This window comes from Bombus affinis, chromosome 7, assembly GCF_024516045.1.
Source record: "Bombus affinis isolate iyBomAffi1 chromosome 7, iyBomAffi1.2, whole genome shotgun sequence".
Taxonomy (NCBI): domain Eukaryota; kingdom Metazoa; phylum Arthropoda; class Insecta; order Hymenoptera; family Apidae; genus Bombus; species Bombus affinis.
Genome location: NC_066350.1, coordinates 2,766,429 through 2,782,424, shown reverse-complemented (window position 1 = coordinate 2,782,424; position 15,996 = coordinate 2,766,429). Strand labels below are relative to the sequence as shown.

Here is a 15,996-nt window from a genome sequence, read left to right as displayed (position 1 = left end):
GCAGCCGCTTTATTAAAACAATTCGCCGATTCTGCCCCATCTCTCTTCGCTCCACAGATTCGTAACCGCGGTCTCACGGAAACGCGGACTCTCGTCCATTTCTTCGCCCCGTTCTCATTCGTTCGCGACAATTGCTTCTTCCTCGTATCTAGAATTTTTCGAATAATTTTATTTCCCGAGGTAAGGATTTCACATGAGAGTATAGTAATTCGTAAATTGCTGTATGTATTAAAAGAATATTTATAAGATGTTTTAATCGAATTTAGAAAGATTTCAATGTGTAATTTTATTCACCTTAATAAGTCTTGATTTCTAATGGATTTCTTGAACTCTGTGTGAAACTTCTACATCTAAAGATTACGATTGAGTAAGCTTTCTACTTCCATAGATATGAAGAAGCCAGCATTTGAAAGAAGAAGTTTTTCTTGAGAAATTCTTGCTCTACGTTCCTTTTTCGATGAACTAATTAATCGTTGGCTCCTGTTCCGAAAAGTCCACAGAGAATAAAAAAGTTTTCTATCTTCGTTGTCAAAGAATGAATAGATAAATCCGGTCGGACAATATGAAATAGAATAGTCGAGGTGCAGCTGATGATGTATTTGTGGATCGAATTTGCTTGCGAAGAAAAATGTCCGCGATTAGCGAACTCGGACGGGAGGAGATTCAATTCTTTTTAATTTCTCCAAGTTTATCCCGTTCAGCCGTACTCTTCTGGCTCTCTTTTCTCGGAGGATAACTTATTCAAATAATAATCTATATTACTTATTGACGCATCAAGAGGTGGAAACTTATTCCGATGGACGTTCAATTTCTTCTGAAATGAGGAGGGACGACATTCCCGCTGGAAATACCCTGGTATCTCTCTATCACGATGGAAGAATAAAATTATTCTCCGAGAAACTTCCTGTTAACATTACGCGTTACTTCTTTAACGGAAGAATTTCTTACAGATCTTGAGAGATATTTAAAAGTTTCTGAAAGCGTTGAAAAGAATTTAACGTTCTTTTAATTTTTGTACCTTTTTCCTTTCTTTTTACCTTCATACACGTTAATGACGTTAAAAGCGCTCCCTTGTTACACTTTGTAACGCAGTCAATTATTTTTTCATCTAACCCCCTTCTTTACGGGGAATGCTATATTCTTTAGAAGGATTCCCTCGAAATATTGAAAAAAGATTCATTTTTCAATCTCATTCCAGATTTTTTACAAAATGTGTGAGTAACGTTTAAGATAACTGTGAAACGCAAAATTGTGTTTTTACATTCCAATTTATTAAGGAATATTAGCAAAAGGACTTTTTTTGAATGCAGACGTGATTTAAGATTTTTATGAATTATTCTACCCCTACAATTCAGCTTTAGTAAATTTGTAACAATCTTTTCATTAAATTCACAATTCGCAAAACGCATTATACTTGAACATGTAATACCAATACGAATTTTCACACATTTTCTCTCAAAATAATACAAGATTCGCATAAAAGTTTTTTAAATGAAAGCTTTATTTTCTACTATTCATTCTACATAAAGACAAAGCTTCTATCGTCCGAAGCGTTACCAAGCATCGTAAAACGAACTTAGCCTAATCTGAAATTTGTAGTTAACTAAATGAAAAATTCACCAGCAGAGTCGAGTATACATATTTTCCTGCGTACACGCAAAGCGTGCTTGCGCGTCGCTAGCGAGCTTCCGGAATCGGTTTGCCAACGATTCGCGACACGAAGGTCGCATGTTTCAACCACGGCGAGAGCAAAATGCGGCGTTCTGAGAAATCGCGAACAACGAATCGGCGCGCGCGTTACGATTATTACAAGGCGGTGCGCTACTGGTAATTTCTGCGCTCGATTCCCAGAACCGCGGAATGTGAATCGTTTCATTGCCAGTGAATCGTATTTGGCGTGAGCTCGCGCGAACCGCGACTGGTGACGTGACAGCGAAACCTACCGAGCGACCGGATTAAAATCGCGCGGCCAGCGTAATTTCGCTTGACATACACGGTTCCGCGTATACGAAGTCGGATGAACACTCCCTCTCCCTCCTTCTCTGGCTGTACGTCTGTGAAGCGAAACGCAAAAATAGTTAACGTCCATCGAACAAGCGTTTTCCTGTGGGAGGAACGACGCGTTTCAAGTTTTTACTGATAAGCCAGCTGACAGTCATCTGAACTGGAGCGATTCGAGTCTCTAATATTTATGGTGCAGTCGTTTACGCAGATTACCTGGTATTATTCGTATGTGGCAAATGGATGAAAAATTCTTCATTTATATTCCGTTACACTTCAGAAGTGTTTAAATCTTTTCTAAGCAATTTGTACTTGGAGTTTGGATGTGATTGATATTTAACATTGGTGTATTATGTAATGTACACATATAATGTACATAGTATGTACTACGTACACAAGTTACTTACTAAATTCTAATTACATTTCCACTTAAGTTATAGTTTACTAGAATTCATCTCGTAAAGAATTTAGAAGCATTCTGTTTTTTTCACTTGTACGATAGACGATATGTATCACTTAAGTGTACGAAGAACCGATCTCATTTGTAAAGGATCGGTAGATCTCACAAATTCTATCTCCGTCATGTTCTAGAATCCGTAAATTGTACAGGATTTCCCCTGCAACTTCAGAATTTAATTTATTCAATTTCCATCGAGCGGTCTTTTTCCCCTCGTCGGATCGTCTCGAATTAACTTCTTTATCGAGTCGTAACCGATTGTCATCCACCTCTCGGACACTGGCCGTGACTCCCACTCCATCGGTGAATTTCAGACTGACCGTGGCAGTTCTGAGGACTGGGGGGTGATAATATTGAATTTCAATCGGCATCATGTAAATCGATGCGCGTTTCATATTCAATGAGGCAATTAACGTACACGCGGTTTCGGGTTGGTGGCTGTGCGAAAGGACGGCGGAGTACAAGAGAGACGTCTCCACCTAGATTTAGGTATTGCTGCGCTATTTCCTATTGAAATATTAATCATAATGCGATAGGTTGGCGAACACCCACCGTGAAATCCATCGCGTGATTCCTCGACCGGCATCCAATCGAGGTTCCCCTGTCAAATCGATTCCCATTAGAACGAGCGCGAATCGCTCCCAGATCTGGTTCCACAGAGTTACCGTGACAGCACGAAAAAAATCGATTTATCATGTCCGACGTGTTAGGCTATCGTAGCTCCGGTATACACGTTGGGAAAAAGCAATACGCGAACGTTGCGCGCCCCGCTTGAACAAATGAAAAATCGTGCCGATTCGTTTTTACATCGTCAAATCGTTATCGACAACCGCCAGGATCGAAATCCAGAATAGTAAGAAACGCATGACACGATCACTCCCTCGTGATCGATCCTTTTGAAGACGAAATGAATTTTATCGCGAGTCTGCCAGTCATCGTTTCTAACGATATCGTGATCGTCATGACAAATACGTGAAATAAAACTAGATAACGTACAATTTAGTAATTAAGTAATATCTTTAAACAGCAGTATATTTTCAAATTCTTTCGAATTATGTCCTTTTTAAATTAAATACAAAATTATTATTGTGCAAATATAAATTTATAAAATAAATTTTATTCTCACCACAATTGACCACCGATATGATACAAATTTGACCAAATTAACGAGAGATAAATCTTAACCCACGGTTTCTTATTTCCCAACGTTCCAGCAGACAGGCGATGAAACGAAAAAAGAGCTCGACTTTCTTGGATACAATTAATGCGATCGCTTAGTTTTCTTCTTGTTACCTATTACGACATTCCCCGCCTATTTGTAGCGCAAATTGTCTCCGACGTTCTCCTACCTTGCCCCCCTCCTTCAGTCGCTCGAACGATAAGGGTGATTAAAAATTGCGTGGCAAGCCGAACTCCTGGGACGACGTTGCAGGAAATCTCTTTAATCAAAGACGGAAGACGTTAATTGCGGATCGAACAAATTTATCTCTAGCAGTTAGTTTATCGCCTTGTAAAGTCGAATTTTTTTCACTATCTTCAGCAACTTTGTATTTATCTTTCGCTTTGTATTCTTGTTTCTTTCAATTTACATCTTTCCTTTTCTCTATGGACACGAAAGTTTTATATCGATTGACGTGTCCCAATTTGTTTAATATTTACCGCGTCTGCAACTACGTTTACTTTGCAGATTCACTGAAAAAATAGTCATTAAAGACATGAATATTGCGAACATTGATTCTGATTTCTTCAATAATAACAGTGAAAAGATGATTGAAATACTGAAAAATTGAAATCGATTCTTCTTCTTAAACCCAAAATATTATACTCGTATATAAAGTATCTAAATTACATAGTAAATTTAAATTATATAATTTAGATGTAATAATCTAAATAACAAGTTAATTCATATTTCCAGTTATTAAAGTAATAGACCGTAAAATAATTTTTCATCCAGAGGAAGTAAGGAATAAAATACGACGAAGGCATCGTTTCCTACACCTTATCCAGTATTTACTTTTAAGTATACGGTATATCGCGAAGTTCATCTGTTTAAGTACAGTTCAGAATGATCGGAGTACGCGTATATGCTACTTGAGAGAAGGGGGCATAATTTACTTGATTACGCGCATTAACCGATTGAATTGTCACTATCTGTGATATCTCAATCGTTCACCAGACGTTAATAAATAACACGCGACCATGCGTTGCACCTGCACACGGCTACATCCTTCTGACCAATTACCGTGCCATGTACATGTTAGTCCCCGCAACGTGTTGCACGTAGAACAGGGCCTCGAGATCGTAAGCACCCTTATCGTACGCACGTTCGTGAGTAACATTAAACGTAATGTGCGTGTTCACGCGTCTCCAACCTGATAACAGACCCTTTCCTAGGCGTTCGTGTCACAGGCAGCTTGAGAATTGTGCATATGCGAGCTTGAAACGAGCCTCGACAAGCTTTACGTCTTTGTGAAACATTGTGTACATGTACATGTACACATGATAGTAGCAAGATTCAACTGCTTAATAGCGAGTCAGTCTGCTTCGAAGATAGTTCAAGTAGAATGAGCTAGAACGTACTTACTATATGTTTAATACTGATTTCACTGTGTATGTGGTTTTAGACATTTTTATTATGAAGAAACTTTTATTTTATTATGAGGAATATACGAGAGAAACATGATTGTCATTTTTGTCAATTTCTTAATATTGTGTACACAACTTATTAAGTTTATAAATACAAATGAAAAATTTATGAAATTCTGTAAACAATTAATTATATTTTATAATGTCCAGTAGAATTGAAGAGTAAATTATAAACAAAAATTATCATTTTTTTCAGTCGATTTTTTCACTTATTTCCGTTATGATATAATTCGCGGAAGTTTCCCAACGTTAAAATTTATCAAATGCAGAGCCTATAAGACAACGGGTGAGAAAAGCGGCCGATCATATCCGAACGATTAAGAGTGTTTTCCCTGCTACATAATTAATCATGCTCGGATGTAGCCAAAGTCGAGGCGAGAACACCGGATGCTGCCGAAGTTTCTGCCTTTTATTAGAGAAGTTAGCAGCTCCCTTCTAAGATGCAGGTTAGAATCCAGTGAATGAGTCTATCTATATGTTAATACCGACGTAACAACACGAACGTGACTTCCGGCGGTGCATCTCTCGCGCTCCTGTCGCCCTGTCTGTTGAAAGTTAGTATAACGCGAACAGCTTCACTCTATCTCGGGACAGACATTGCTAACTTGATTATTGCGTATTTTCCGCGCACTCTTATCTCCTATCTCGTCTAAACCAGAAGCTGCGTCACGGTATTTGTATCTACGTTGAAATTTCAAATTATAATTTCCATAATATCCGGTAGATTTTCCGTGACGTTTTACCCACAACGAAATACTCGTTAATTACACCAAGTGAATGGTAGAGTGAATGTTATATTCGTGATATTAATGATCCAAGCGTTGCGTAATTTTAAATTACTCCGTTAAAGTGGAACTCAAAAAGTTACATTACATGTAGAATCAATATTTCCAAATGCTTAAAATACTGACTTGCGCGCCTTTTGTGGTTCGTAAAATATCTGAGCGAAGTATTCAGAGACTGCACTCGTCTGTTAACATTGATTTTACAAACGTCAAATAGAATAATCCGTTTTCTAACAGACTTTATTTGATAAAACGAATGCATGAATATCCCTTTCTCCCAAAAAGTTGCCATTTTGAAGTATGACGTTATATTTTTTAAAGATCAATGTGATAAATACTGTGAAATAAAAGTTTTTAAGGTATATTCTTAAACTAGGTAAACAGTTTTATATCATGGTTCCTAATTCGAGAATTATAGGTAACAGAAACCCTGATAATAATATAGAATTACCTTGTATACCGGAGAATGTAATGTTTGAACTTGGAGGCGTGCATGTCGCGCGACGTAACGACGGAGATAATGACGATAATTCAACTTAGATTGTCTGCTGTTTGACATTGCTGGAGACAGCGAATCGGTGAACTCGACCATTCCGACGGCTAGATAGGCGTGATTGATTGGGCATCATCGCTTCGTATCACCTCGAAACGAGACATTAGTCATGCGGGTACACCCCGTCGTTCCCCGTAGAATTTCCTGCCTAATCGTATAGAATATCGACCAAACTTCATTGCGGAATCGCTTAAACGCTTTTGTTTGAAACTTTGATCAGAAGCTATAGCTTCTCCTCCATATAACAATTACAAGAGATCATTTAATGTATAGGTCTTAAAAATCAGCCTTTTCAATATTACATCAAGCTGTTTATCCGTCAATATTTTAAATAAGGTAGTACAGTGCTTAAACCAAATCATCAATAAAAACCAACTATCAATAGACCTTCTCGAATACCTCGAGTACTCTGCTTACTTTTGCCATAAACCTTAGAGACTTTAAACTCATATTAAACCCATGACTTATGATAACGAATAGAAGCTTGCACAATTATTTCGAATACTTCCAAGCGAAAAAACAGGCATCTCTTCTCATCTATGAACTACTTCCACCATCAACTGAGTTCGTCTTTGACCGCGCCATTAAAAAGATATTTCGAACGTATATCCATATACGTAATATCCATTCCGTGGAAGATCAGAGAAATATTTGTGATAGCGAGGAGAGCGCGAAAGTTATGAGAACACTTCGGTCTCAGGGAACGCTCATTCACAGAGTATAACACGTGGGTGGAGGTATCAGTATCGGTGGTTGCTGTTTCAGCTGTTTACAAGCACCGCCAGCTCCATCCTTCACTCCCTTTTGACCTGGTCTACCATAGCGTTAAGCCGTAGAGCAAAGGATTACTTCTATAGCGCGGAAGTCCCTCCCTTTACCAACCCCCGTACGCCCGTCTCTCTGTCCTCTATCTTTATCTCTTCCTCTAACATCCCATTCTCCTCTCTCGTCCCACTTTCCTCTTCTCTATCCCTATCCTACACACGGCCACAGAATAAAGGCTAACAGTCACACGTGCAAGCTGATGATGCAAATTCAATGTCGTGCGCACAAGGATGGCTGAGAACCATGTTCGTATGACTTTGGCGAGTTACCAAGTCATTCTCGCGAGACCAACTAATTGGATGAAGGAGGATCCTTTGATAATTAACGCCGCACACGGTCCTCGGTGTCGGCCAGTCGTTTTAAAAAAAGACAGCGACTACCTATTTTTGAGGAAATGCAACGCGAAAAGAGAAACAAGCGATAATTCAGTGATTAACGGGTGACCTTCTTTGAGCACTAGAGATGTATAGGACGTCGATAAAAATTCAATTGCAGTCGATTTGATTACATTCCTAATGTGTTGTTAAAGGGTGTTAATTAAATTTGTGACGGAGTGCAAGTTTCGAAATTGAGTGATCAAAATAGGAAAAATATATTTCCTCTTCAAATATCGATAATTAAATTTAATTAAAATTCTTGATACTTTGTTTCTAAAGTATTCAGATTTGAGCATCCTTTGATTCTTCAAAAATACACGTATATTAAGTTGCACAAAACTTCAAGTAAGCGATCTAAAGTTTACAGCAGAAGCGATTCAGTAAACTCCGTTTTATCCAAAGTTTGATTTGTTTAACCCTTCTTATAACAATACTGTTACTTCGCCCACTATTTGAGTAGCAGTCTCGGAATAGGCATCGTTAAGTAACACGACTGGAACGCAACGATCGGGTAATTAACTGCGTCAAGGTATGCCGGTAGTTTGAAACAAGAATGTCAAGAATGGAGCACCAATTGGAAAAGGGGAAAGAGAAAGGGATGTGCAGCTCAAAAGTTGCTAACGAACTAGAAAGACGATAGAGAGGAGAGAATGATAAGATAGAAGATAAGAATTCGTGCATGATAGACACCACGCTGTTCTTACTTTCATTAGATCCTAACCTAAACTTTTAAAAACACCTGGATACATTCCAGCTTATTAATAGCGGCGTTAATAATCACGACGAAAAAATAGAAAGTGATACCTGATAAATTGACGCGTCGAAGAAATTAAAATGTAATACTTTATCGTGATATAATTGGTATTGTTAGAGTTATACAGTATGTTCTGTCTCATAAATATCCTATTAGATAGTATTATAAAATAAGATCGACAATCGTTATTTTCATCCTACGCAACAGGTTCTTGAGTATAACAGGTAATTCAACAAGGAGGTTTCATAATTTAAGCATGCGCACAAACAAATAAAAGGCGTTCATTTAATTCTAATCTATGAATTATCCTTAACGTAGATATAACAACGTATCGTGCAATACTTCTTTCAAATATAATTAACATTTTTTTATTCCTTCAATGAATAATATTCATATTTCGACAAAAAAGAAAAAGTTATTAGTCTCTACTTCGTTACAATATTAAAAGCAGAAACTCGACTAATTTACCGGGGATGCTCTTCGCATTCCTTCAACAATTCTGTTATAGGACAGTTAGCAGATTACTGGAAAATACCAATGCATTCCTTATCGAGCACGTCAGGTGACCTCTAATCCTTGTCCCGCGTTATCACCGACAGTTGGCGTTATCTTTGTTCTTGACTTGTGCTAGCTCGGCACGAGCAGATGGCGGCGAGAGTTAGGAGTCGTCAACGTATCGTTAACTCGTTCGATATCTGGCTGGCTTGTTAAACTCCGTGCTCCTAGGCACTGTCGTCATTATTGAACCCCTACCCACCATTCACCTTCTCGTGCAAGCCTTCTCGTGCATCGACACATTCATCCAGGACATGCCAGTGGGTCAGGCGGTTGCATACAAACGAGCGGAGCCGTGTTTGCTCGTTAGTACGAACCGGGTTAAAGCTACCATGAACTGACTGTTCGACAAGAGAGAAAAAGGAGAATGGTACGAGGAAAGGGTGAAAAAAAGGAAGACGAAGATGGTGATTTCCTAACTTCGGAACTCTGTGGGAATGAATTTCAAACTGTATTAGAGCGTAGCTGGGTAAAGCGTTTCGGGTCTTTCAGCGTTTTTCCACCCGTATTTGAACTTCCAGCGGGCGATCTCGTTTGACGTTAATTGTTACGAAGCTTTTTGCGATTGCAAGCCACGCTTCGCGTTAACGTCAGCTTTTGGTCCGGTTGTTCGCTTGGAAACCGATTCTTCTGTGGAACCGCTGTCGCTGCTTTTGTTTCCTTCTCTGTGAACAATGTGGCTGTTAAAGATGTTAGCTCTTTCGCTCCTTTCACATCAGTCCGTTGCTTCATTAGTGATATTTAAGCTATAGAAATTATTTGGAAATCTCAAATAACTGTCGTTGAAATATTTTTTCAACATTATTTTTTCCAAACTGCTAGAGCTTTTATTTCATCGGTCGCTCTTCCTAAAACGTTCCATCCCTCTGTAAACCTATTTGATTGGCTCACCCGAAAGAATATCTTCGAGATAACGTATGCCTGTTGGTTCAAGGCTGCAGTGGACATCAGTCAAGGTCGTCGCGAAAAAACTTCATCAGGTAGATCCTGGGTATGTTGGTCGAGGATCTGTATCGAACTGCATCCGCGTATTTCAATTTAGAGTGGCTAGAACTGAGAATGATCGAAGGTGAATACCTAGGAGGGTTTTAGGTGGGAGAGGGGAATATAGCTGGGCAAAGTTCCGGCAAAAGGCTTCGTTATCCACTGACAAGGCACTTGGAGTCCCGACGGTCCCCTTTTCTCTCCTCCTCTCTCTCTATTCGCTCGCTGCCGACTAACCTCATCGGGATACATAGAGCGATGCTTCCTAAAACCTAACCCAGTTTCCTCTGTGGTCGCTGCCAGTATGCTAATCCGCTACAACGTTCAGGCATCTATTGAAACCACAGCTTCCTCGTGCATCACGGAGTTCCTCTAACCATGGCATCTCGTGCAACAATGATCTATGTGGCACGACCAGTTTCCGTGTTGGTGCGCAGCAGAGGGCCGTTAGATCAAGACCGGACGTTAATTGCTACTACCAATCAGCGACGGGGAGCACCAGCTAGCTACCACCAGTCTGCCACTACTCTGCCACTGCTCTGCCACTGCTCTGCCACTGCTCTGCCACTGCTCTGCCACTGCTCTGCCACTGCTCTGCCACTACTACTGCTCTGTCAGAGGTTCTAGGGATACCAAGGACTAGTCTCCAGCATTACCAGTTCGATACCGGCGTTTCTCTCACCTCCGCGCGTCACTCCTATCCAACTCCCGATGCAATCGGTAAATTCATCTTGTCTTCCAGAGTGTGAATCGATTAAGAGAGAGGGGGAGATGTATTTGTCCACGTGACTGAGCCACCTGATTGTTGGAGCACGATCACAGAACAGATTGACTAGATACTATCAGCGGCAGCTCGTTCCGGAATGGGATGCCATTTAGGTATCAATTATCGCGTGCCTTTCGAATAATACCCCTTTCTAGACTGGTCTGCGGCCTCCACCTTCGTGTTACCTCCCCCGCCCTCGACTGCCTCTTTAAACTTCTCGACATTCGATAGATGCGTCGTCTTTCGCGTAATATAACGAAACTACCCTCGAATCGATCTTCCGATATCTTCAGTCATCCAAAATAGCCGAATATTTTGAATTCAAAATCATGAAAATTTGAAAAATTCTAATCATTTTAATATCGATGGAGGTGTGATTTTACAATATAAAAATTAATATTAGACTCATTCGCCAATTTTGTACGATGTAAACGAAAATAAAGAAAAAAGAGTAGTTAGGAAAAAGTTTCTTTTGTATCGGCATCATTGAAATTCCCGCGATAAGAAAAGAAAAGGGGAAAAACAGCAGCAAGAAGTTTAATTACCGTTCGAAGTTCGATGCGTATCGCGTCGACCTAGCCAGAGGCAGATAGATCGTTACGAAATCTCAATTAAAACTCGATAACGATTTCGCAAAGTTACGTTAATGCTTCACGACGATCAGCAGTTTTCAGACTTCCGGTAGTTTATTTTATTCTCGAGCGAACTTCGGCCCTCATTACCTGGAATCGTTTTTCATCCGCGTTGACGCGATGAAACGAGTTTCGAGACAATACTTCGCGGAACAATCAGGAGATTCTTTCTTTAGAAACTCGAAACTTGTCCCCAGGATTTGCAGCGGCGATTTTCGAACCGTTGTCATAATCGCCTTTGTTTTTGCCGCCTCGTTGAATGAGTCTCAAGGTAGAATGGAACGAGTTTGTACGTCATAAATGGACACGCGTAAATTTTCTTGTCATACGGCATCACGACCAACAATTTCTCCTTCTTTCTAAAAAATGTTACCTCCCTTGTTCTATTCTATCAAAATGTGTAATAATTTTTTAAATACTCCAAAATGAAAAGTATAATATAAAACATTCTACAATTTATACATATAGATTGATTAATGTGCGGAGATTTTAAAAGATTTTTTTTTGCCGTAATCCAATACGGCAGACATCGTAATCGAAGAAACTTGGCTCAACGCAAAATTCTTGATATAACAGATTACAGTCTAACCTATACCAGCGACTTGATGATCCTAAGAAGACACTGTTAATCGCCTAACTAAACAACCTGCTTCGGAGGCTTTAGCACTAGACCAAACTCTCATATCGATCCTAAAATCACTTGAAACAGTTGTAATAATCCAACACACTTGAAGGACTGTCGTTCTTCCCACGCGATCATGATCTAAACCATGGTATTATGCAAACCATATAACTCGAAAGACTGTTCCAACATTAAGAGGATTCTAGATCTAATCACCTTTCAATCTTTTTTCGTTGAAATATGACAGTGTCACAATAGTAAATGTAGTGTAAGTTAAATAGAAGTCGAAAAGATTTTAACTTGTCGACAACAAAGTCGATTTATTCTATTGTGATAATGCTAGAAAATAGAGCGAGGAGAGGAAGGATAAGGTGCGAACAAGAAGCATTTGATCGAGAGTCTGCTAGTGAATTCGCATTCCTAACAAATCCTACTCTCGGACGTAAAGACTATACTGATCGGGTCAGACAATGCATTTGTATGAATGGTATGGTTGGACGTGGATTTTCGAGAATTCTGTCTGTATGTATCTCTCTGATGGCGAGTGTAGGAGGGCCTCCATACTATCAGCGGCGGCCGAGCTTTCGCCAATGACTTTCGAGTTTCGAACGTCGGATTAGATTAGATCCGGGTTGAGTAATTGGCGATTAATAACACGCTCGCTTGAATATAGGTATAACGTTAGACGCAGGCCATCGGTATTGTAATTAGAGGCCTCTGACGGCACCATCGTCAGGAGTACCCGGGCCTTCTGGAGCGCTATCGCATCCATCACGTGCCACCTGGCGATTAATACCGGAAAGTTCGGATGCTTATCCGAGTTACATTCGCCATCGATAAGACATTAGACCACCTGAGGCGTTGCGTGAGCTCAGAACTTTCCCCTGGGGCTGTTCATCGTTTCCTGTCTTCGTCGTTTCAAAAGCGGCCGAGAATCGAACTCTTTCAAGAATCTCGTGCTCGTTCCACAGTTACGTTTCCGAGGGAATGTAATTTAAAAATTGTATGGCTGTTCAACTGTAGTTTCTTAAACTGAAGGAATATTTTATTTAAATAAAGCGAATAAGATTTGGTTTCATTCGTATGGTTAGAATGGTTTTGAGTAGTTGTTCTTATAGGAGATAGATTTCTAGATTATTTTGTTTTAGAGTTCTATTCTAGATACAACTGTTATTCCTCATTCTTTAATACCACTTCAAGAGAATTACCTTCTCCGGGAATTTTTTTATTCGCCAGAATGAATATAGCTCTTGTATACACTGATTTACTAATAATATTAGCGAAGTGAAACAAAAAAGTTATAGACACCTGTTATCTAAACAGTCCTTAAAATTTAATAATTTTTCAATGATACGTCAAGTGGAATAATGAGTCGGCTTGCAATTTGTACATTTCATTTATAAAACTTGTTCCATTAACTAATTTGTTATTTCTATGCAAGAGAATTTGTTAATACTGATAGCTTGCAACTTGTATCCTGTAACTGATAAAACTGTACTAATAATATCAATTAAATTATGCAACAGATCTCAGATCGTGTTTGAGACGTATTATACAGAATCAATAGCGAAATTTCGATAGCATGTGAAGGGATGGAGAAATTAATGCTAGCTGGATTGAAATTGCCATTTGCTTTGCCATTTAATACCCCTGTAATTATTACTTGTTCGCCTACGGGTTGCCAAAATCCTATTGACACCTTTAATATAATTCATTCGGTAATAGTAAATTATACACGCTTCCCAGTATCCAATATGAGTTATGTGAAGTTATTAAACGATCAACCAGTGGGTTAAGCGAACATTTGTTAAAGGATAGGTCGGGATAGCATTCTCGTCGTTTATATGGGATTTCAAGAGAGATTTGCAGAACGTGTAGTCCTTTCAGTTCGGGGCCCATTATTGCTGATATACTGAGAGATTAAGAGCACACGTTACGTACATCGAGCCGCGATATAATGTATAATAATAAAACGTTTCTGGCCGTAACTGAGAATCTCGAGCTGGTTGGTTCCTTACGATGTTGCACAACACGTACCGCTTAAGATAAACGCGTTTCTGCTGCTCGCTATTGTTCAAAGTGTTATGTACGTAAAGATGTCTTTTATTGCTAAACCATTTTACTCCGTGATACACGTGAAACCGTGATTTATAAACGTTTCTTTATGTTTCAACATCGGTTCCCTAAGAATGTTATTTTTAACGTGATTCAATTTAAACTACTTCAAAAGTTTTCCTATATAAGAAAGAAAAGTATATTTATATATTTATGTTTTATTAAGTTTTTACACTATTTATATATTCTTTATTACATATTACTGTTACCTTTATAGGAACATGCCTCAAAGATTATGTTCGTTGCTTGATGTATCTTTGCGCAATAGAAGATATCCATATAGTAAACCAATACTATCTGCCATCAAATATTGACGATAAAACTGCCTATAAGAAAATAAGAATGTGAAAATACGCGTGACACAGAATCCACTGATGTTTCAGTCCCGAGATTAACATGAAAATCTATAGATTTAAATCAGAGCTACATGGCAAAAGCATCGTGTGATTAATATATCTGCAACGGGATAGCACACGCTAGGATAATTTAATCCACAATTAATCTATTTATTATAAATAGCAAAATGTTTATCCATACTTATATACGCGTATGGGACTAAGTTTTTCATATGAATCTCCGGACATTGACAAGATTTAGGTCAAATCTCGTTTCACCGCTGTGTTATATCAATATACGGAATTTTATTCGACCTCTTCGAATACTTTTCAATAAATTGAAGCATGCCATTTCTATATTACTTCAGAAAGATTGGTTGTCAAACATAAATTTTAAAAAGAAATTCTTTTTATCGATACATACACAATACAATTCACAATTTATTGATTTTTTGTGTGTCACCTGGAAACTTCGCATACCATTAAATTTTGTCAGTGCAGACAAATCACGTTTAAGTTGATTTAGAAATGACATTAACCGGGAGCCTTTTCGACGATAACTTTATTGGAATTGTATAGCAGTTTCGTTATCATTATTATAGGTATTACCATTAAGAGGATGTGCAGCAGTATGGCGTATAGAATTTATGCAAATTTACTTTGTCCTGTATGCCATCTTGTGGTAACTGTTGGAACTTGTGGTCTATATGTCAATAAAGCTACATAAGCGGAATATAGTAGTCGATCGTAAGTACAATTGTGTACTATCAGTAATATCATAATGATTTGCTTTTAGAAATTATTTATACCTTTACTAAGCATCTATTCTCTATATTTTTCAAAACCAACTAAATTTCCCAACAATCCAAATCTTTTTCATTCCTTCTCTTGAAAGATTTTTTTTTTAGGAATCAAATTTTCTCACAAAGCAATATGATATTATTAAAATACGAAAAAAAAATAGTTAGCAACAAAAAATAATTTATCGATATCGAATTCTTCAAAGGTAGACGGAAAAGAGGGCATATTTCAAAAGTAAACAAAGCGTTCGTTATGTTTCCCTAACAAGCATCGAACGCGAGCGGTCGCATCACAAAGCGGAAACTTCTTCGAGTAGCTTTCGAAATTCTATGAAAACAGCGACTCTCGCCGATTGATCAGTCACATCGGATTTCATTGTAACTCACTTATCCCAGTCTCTATCAAATTCAATGCTTTCGAGGACATACAGAGAGACAAGAGAGATTCCGTTCGACTGAGTTACAATTATAATCAGCCAACGTGAATTTCTCCCAGATCCTCTGTATCTCACTCTATATCTTTCTGTCTGTTTTCCTCTATACCAGCAGCTTTTTACCACTGTCTCGCTTTTGGTTCGTGCACGAGGAATTCTGATGAGGTTAAACAATGCGGTGGCGTCACAAGTGGGTCGGGAATAATTCGGTCGACACCTTCCTCTCGATTGTTGAAGGCTAATTACGTAATTCGATGGTCTTCGACGAGCTTCCGTATCCATTCGTCGTTAAGAGATATCGCGGCAACCACGGTTCATCAAAACACAATGTGTGTAATGACGACTCACTCGTATT

General features: G+C 38.7%; 1 protein-coding gene across 5 annotated transcripts in view; it reads left to right on the top strand.

Moving 5' to 3' along the window:
• The window catches only part of LOC126918485 (RNA-binding protein Musashi homolog Rbp6), a 771,768-nt gene that overhangs the window by 662,510 nt on the left and 93,262 nt on the right, over nucleotides 1–15,996 (top strand). The gene's annotated exons all lie outside the window — the stretch shown is intronic.